Raw genomic sequence first — 7,129 nt, forward strand, 5'->3', positions numbered from 1 at the left:
TCAGTGATAATGCAATCACATCTCCCAATCAGTGTTTATAAACTGTGATTGTTCTTCCTTTAAAAAAGAGAGAGAGACTTCAAGATGGCAGAGGAGTGAATGGAAGTCACACTGACCTCCTCCCAGGACTAATCTGGAATTACAGCTAAAATGTGGAGAAATCACCTGGAACAAACAACTGAACAATAGCAAGAAAGGAGCCTAATAACCCTGGACAGACAGAAGAATCAGCTTTAGCACAACCTAACTGATAAGGAGTGCAGTAGAGATTTGAGAAGGTGGGCAGGGCACCCACAGGTGGCAGCATCAGAGGGATGTTGAAACAGCCAGTTGGATCCCCCTGAGAAGAACAGGGTCTAAACCACAAGTGGGGATCTCCAGCCAACAGCACCGGGGCCCAAAAAGTACATAGATAACAACCATCTGTGAAAAGCAACAGGATTGCTCTCTGACAGAGACAGACAGCTGGAGATGCAAAGAGCCATTTAAAGAGCCAACGCATAAATTTTTATTTGCAACCATTTTCCCTGGTCTCCAGCGAAGGCAGGGACAAAGAAGGCTAGAGACACCTGAGGAGAGAATGGGGAAGGAGGCTTTGGGGAAAAAACTGATAGAGCAGTCAGCAGGATCCCAGTGCTGACTCACCCCACAGACAGCGGCAGCCATCTTGCTCAGGCAGGCTACTCCCCTGAGTGGCAGCAGCATGAGAGGACACAATAGCCCCGCCCTCAGGAGGGACTCGGCCCCACCCTGTGGTGTCTAAGCCTGACTGCTGAGTGCAGAGTGACTAGATTAACAACTGAAGGAGATAGCCACAGACAATAGATTCCTGGGAGCCTCAAACAGACTGCCTAAGGTCAGGCAGGGGCAACATCTGACATCATCAGAGGTAGATCCAGAAAGGAAAAACAGCGGTCTCCTACCATAGAAGTTCACACCACAAAGTCAGGAAATCAAGACAGATCAACTTAAGAAGCAAAAGCAAAAAAGAAGAGTCTCGCAAATAATGGGAAGACAAAGAAACACCCCACAATCAAAAGGAAAGGAGGAATCCCTAGAAAGAACTAAATGAAATAGAGGCAACTAAACTGTCAGATACTGAGTTCAAAACAATGGTTCTAAGGAAGCTCTATGAGCTCAGTGAGCTCAGAAAGAATTACAAAAACTACGGGGAAACAACGAGGAACTTACTGCAAACTACATCAGCATGAAAAAGGACATAGAAACTATCAATAAGAGGCAAGAGGAAATGAAGAATACAATTTCTGAATTGAAGGACACAGGAGAAAGAATCAAAAGCAGGCTAGATGAAGCAGAGGATCGAATCAGAGAGCTGGCGGCTAAGGTAGAAAAAAAGCTCCCTGAAAGAGCAAGAAAATGAAAAAAAGACTCAAAAAGAATGAAGAGGCACTGAGGGAAATGCAGGACAACCTGAAACGTAATAATATCCATATAATAGGGATACAAGAAGGAGAAGAAAAGGAGCAAGGGACAGAGAACCTGTTTGAAAAAGTAATGATAGAAAACGTCCCTAATTGGAGGAGAGAGAGTCACACAAGCCCAGGAAGCACAGAGGGTCCCATTCAAAAGGAACCCAGTGAAGCCTACTCCAGGGCACATCATAATTAAAATGGCACATATCAGAGACAAACGGAGGATCCTAAAGGAAGCAAGGGAGAAACAGGTAGGAACATACAAGGGAGCCCCAATACGGTTAGCAGCTGACTTCTCAACGGAAACACTACAAGCCAGAAGGGAATGGCAAGAAATATTCCAACTCATGAAAAGCAAAGGCCTGCAACCAAGACTGCTGTACCCAGCAAGGTTCTCAATTAAAATGGAAGACAAAATGAGGAGTTTCCCAGACAAAAGAAGGCTAAAAGAATACACCTCCACCAAACCAGCATTGCAAGATATGCTAAAGGGACTGCTTTAAGGTGAAGAATAAGAGGCTATGAATACTCAGTTCCTTTCATAGTCACCAATACTTGATATTACCAACATTTTTTAAGAGTAATTATTCTGATTGTGACAATGATGTGTTATTTTAAATGTTACTTTACTATTTGTTTTAACTAAACCTGTTTTTGTAAATTTATTGCCTATTTCTATTATTTTTTTAAAAGCTTTAAGTGACTTTTTGGTATTCTTTATCCATTTTTTTATTAAATGTTTGCAGAACTTTTTGCCTAAAAAAACTATTAACCCTTTTTTACATGTGTTGCAAATACTTTCCTATTCTATTACTTGTCCTTTAACTATTTTTATATGTATATTACTATATAGTCTTAAGCATTTAATATAGTCATATTGTCAATATTTTGCATTATACCTTCTGAGTTTGCATATTTTACTTCAGGGTAAGAAAAATACTATTTTGTATTTTCTCCTATAACTCTTTAGATTTTACATATTGATTTTTAACTCACCTAAATATTTTTTGCATAATGTGTGAAATAGGGCTCTATATTTGTTTTATTTCAAGTAATAGTGGTCCATGCACTTTCTTTGTTGAATAAGCCTTATTTTCCTCATTGATTTGAAATATCAGTTTAATCATATGTTACATTGTTAGAAAGATTTATACATTTGTTTCTAGAATGCTCATTTTATTTCATTGACTTACTTGATTATTTCTGTGCTGGTGTCATGTTCATCAAAATAAGAAGCTTCTGCACGGCCAAAGAAAACATTAGCAAAATGAAAAGGAAACCAACAGTATGGGAAAATATATTTGCCAATGAAACCTCGGACAAGGGTTTGATCTCCAAAATATATAAAGAACTCACACAACTCCACTCCAGGAAGACAGACAATCCAATTAAAAAATGGGCAAAGGACCTGAACAGACACTTCTCCAAGGAGGACATACACAGGGCCCAGATACATATGAAAGGATGCTCAGCTTCACTAGCCATCAGAGAGATACAAATTAAAACCACAATGAGATACCAATTCACACCAGTCAGAATGGCCATCATAAACAAAACAGCAAACAACAAGTACTGGTGAGGTTGTAGAGAAAAGGGAACCCTAGTCCTCTGTTGGTGGGAATGCAGACTGGTGCAGCCACAGTGGAAAACAGTTTGGAATTTCCTCAGAAAGATAAAAATGGAACTGCCTTTTGACCCAGTGATTCCACTGCTGGGATTATACCCTAAGGATGCCAAAACATCAATTCAAAAGAACCTATGCACCCCAATGTTCATAGCAAAACAATTTACAATAGCCAAGTGCTGGAAGCAACCTAAATGCCCATCAATAAATGAGTAGATCAAGAAACTATGTCATATTTACACAATGGAATGCTACACAGCAGAAAGAAAGAAAGAGCCACTACCCTTTGTGACAGCATGGATGGAACTGGAGAGCATTATCCTAAGTGAAATAAGCCAGGTGGTGAAAGACAAATATCATGTGATCTCACCTATAAGGGAAACCTAATCAACAAAACAAACAAGCAAGAAAAATATAACCAGCAACACTGAAAGAAAAAAACAAACTGACAGTAATGAGAGGGAAGGAGGGAGTTGGATAGTGAGGAAAAGAAGGAGAAGGATCAAATCAAGGAACATGTATAAAGGACCCATGGACAAAGCCAAAGTGGGGAAGGATTGAGGGTGGGAGGTGGGGGTGGGTGGGGCAGGGGGAAGTGGTGGCGGGAAAATGGAGACAAATGTATTCGAACAATAAAAAATAAAATAAAATAGAAAGACTTTATGTATTTATTTTTAGAGAGGGGGAAACAAGGGAGAAAAAGAGGGAGAGAAGTATCCATCAGTTTTCTCTTGCTTGCCCCCAACTGGTGGTTTGGCCTGCATCTGGGGACCTGGCCCACAACCCAGGCATGTACCCTGACTGGGAATTGAACCAGTGACCTTTCAGTTCACAGGCTGGTGCTCAATCCACGGAGCCACACCAGCCAGGGCCCATTTTCTATTTTAAACTATTTATTGAAATATAACATATTACATTATGTTATGTTAGTTTCAGGTGTACCAAAGATTGATTTGACATATTATGTTAGTTTCAGGAATACCACAGAATGATTTAATATTTGTGTATATTGCAAAGTGATCACCACAATTAGTTAGCATCATATCATGCATAGTTACACAATTTTTTCCTTACAATGACAACTTTATGATCTACTCCTTTAGCAACTTTCAAGTATGCAATACGATATTATTAGTTATAGTCTCCATGCTGCACATTGCATCCCCAAGACTTACATATCTTATAACTGATAGTTTCTACCTCTTAACACGCTTTACCCACTTTGACACCCACCCCTACCTAAGGCCTCTGGAAACCACCAATCCACCCAGTTAAGGAATAGGAAATCAGTGTGGGAGAACACATTCCCTGGCAAATATGTTTTCCTTCATGCCTCCCCCTAATTTCCTACCTACTTACTACAGGATGTGTTTATATGCACAGGTTTTCTTTGGACCCGATCTTGTCTTTCATCGCTGGTACGAGCAGGGTCTGTGCTTTCTCTTTGTTTGTTAGAGCTCAACTTCTTGGTTTTCCAGAAGGAAGTTTAATCTTCTCAAACTTTAAGAAGGAAAGCTTCCTCTCCATAACAAGAGTCGCTTCTGTGTCTCCTTCCTTGATTCAACTTCCTCCAGTCTCTAAAAGCAAAATACCTCTTCCAGCAACAGTGGATGCCTTTCTGACTCTGTTTTTAGCAAGCAGCTTTTTTCTTTTAATGCTAATTTTTCTATTCTGTGTGTCGGGTAAGGAAAGAAATGGCTTTGGGATAAAGAAATAACGGGGGAATGAAAAACAGATTATTATTTTGAGATATGTGTATTTATATCTATTATACATGTGAATATTTAGTGTGGTGGTATTCTGTGTATATAAGTATTATATACACAGCAAGACATCTTGGGTACTCACACCCTACGGCACAACAATCAGTGCTCTTGAGTACCATATTATTATATGTTCATTTTTTTAAATGTGCAATTTCCAGGTCATGATATATTGAGAAACTGGAGTGGAAGTGACTTGGCCAAGCTCTCAGAGAACAGTCTATGACTGTATACATGTCAGAGCCCTGCCTCGTGGCCTTGAAGTGTGGTTGATTTTGTGCCACTGCAGGTGAGTGTTTTATAAAAACATTAAAGATGGTTGATTAAACTGTATTGTAAATCAAACAAATGTACATTTACCATAAGAAAAACTTACAACAACGACAAAGAGCCCCAGAAGCGCATGGAAAAGAAAAGGGAAGTCCCACTGCTTCCCAATCCCACTTCACCGCTGAGACACTTTCAAATGTTACATGTTGGGGGTTGTGGTGGCTTTGAAGTATAATGGGCACTGTGTGGCCAAGAGACCCAGGAAGTTCCAAGTCTTGTCCTGACAATCATCTGCCCTCTCTGGGCAATGGCAAAAGTATAAAGGCAACAAAAAAGAAAACAGCATTATTATTTGCAGAAATTTTGCGTCAGGATGGGAACCTCTGTTATTAACTAGAAGAAATTTTAGTAAAGAAGAATGTCCTTTTTTTGTTTTAATCATCACTAGAGGATGCATTTATTGATTTTAGAGAGAGGGGATGGGAAAGAGAGAGAGAAACATCAATCGGTAACCACCCATCCAGGGATCAAAAGCGAAACTTTTTGCCATATGGGAGGACACTCCAACTAACTGAGCCACCCGGCCAGGGCAAGAAGAATGTACTTTTGATGTACTAGGGAAAGTCAATTAAAATGAATTCACAATAGTAAAAAAGCTTAAAAGCCTACAACTATTAAATACTACTAGTAGTAATTAATACTAATATACTATAGTAATAGTATTTAATTTTGTGCATTGACATTATTAAAAAGATACTAACAATTTAACTAAATATTATTTATGGAACTTCACAAACACATTACTTCAATGATACTGTTTTTAAATAATATAATCATAAAGAACTTTCAATTGTAACTTTCAATTACAACTAATTTTATCTTTCCCATCCTTATTATTCAATACTGACTATGCTGACAGACAGTGATGATCTAAAAAATGCTTTGGATTCACTCTTCTCCACCATAAACCACTTCTACCTATAAATTATATCTATTTGCTTCAGATATATGCCAGCCATAGCGAAGACCTTTTATAAAATATTAAGAAATAGTGTTCACTTTGAAGGAGATTACAATCAATAGCAGGCTAATGTGTCCTCAATGAACTGTAATATAACAACATACAGGTTAGCATTAATGACAAGGACCTAAGAAAATATACTACAGATTAATTCAACAAATACTTATTCAGAACCTACTACGTGTGATATAATTGCGCTATGTGCCGCAGGTATGAAAACATGAAAGAACAAAACAAAATGGCAACAGCTAAGAAGTGAAAATACTTGCCTGCCCTGAAGTATTTTCTAGTATACTAAGAAATCACACAGGAATACAAATAACTAAAACATAAGATAGAGTGTAATATTTGATATGGAAAGTCTAATAGTTTGGGGGTTTCAGAGTTGACCATTCAATCTGAGTTAAGAATAGAGAAGTACAGGTAGAAGCACCAAGGAAAATGACAATTTTTGGCCTTTAGCACCTTGACATTGAATTCTAGTTCTTAAAATATTCTCTGCTATATTTTACTCTTCTATTAAATGATACCATTATGAAAATTTGGAAAATAATACATATAGTATATAATAGTATACATGTGTCAAGGGTGTCTTTAGAATACTACAAATTAGAATCACTTGGAGAGATTAGAAACTTTATGATATTTAAAATGGCACACCCAAAAAAAAACTAAAATAAAAAATAAATTAAATTGAAAAAATAAAATGACACACCACATGAACTAAATTAGAATTTCTAATTTAGTGATGGTACCCAAGCATTAGTTGCTGTTTTTTTAAAGCACCCAGGTAATTCCTGCTTTTGCACATCCTACTTTGGTAATTACTGCTTAGAGGCTTCTTTATGGATATAAGACTTTAAACAGGTCAGGAAAGATGATTAAATTCACGGATGGAGATGGTCAATTTAAACTTTCACACTAATTTTTATAGTTACCTTTTTTCCCTTCTAAGTTGTCGATATATTCTCAAACTACTCTAAGTTCATCTTGTTTTCCTCTTCTTTTTTAAAAGACT

The sequence above is a fragment of the Pteronotus mesoamericanus genome, unplaced genomic scaffold (assembly GCF_021234165.1).
Source record: "Pteronotus mesoamericanus isolate MK-2021 breed Mesoamerican mustached bat unplaced genomic scaffold, CSHL_Meso_final scaffold_705, whole genome shotgun sequence".
Lineage (NCBI taxonomy): Eukaryota > Metazoa > Chordata > Mammalia > Chiroptera > Mormoopidae > Pteronotus > Pteronotus mesoamericanus.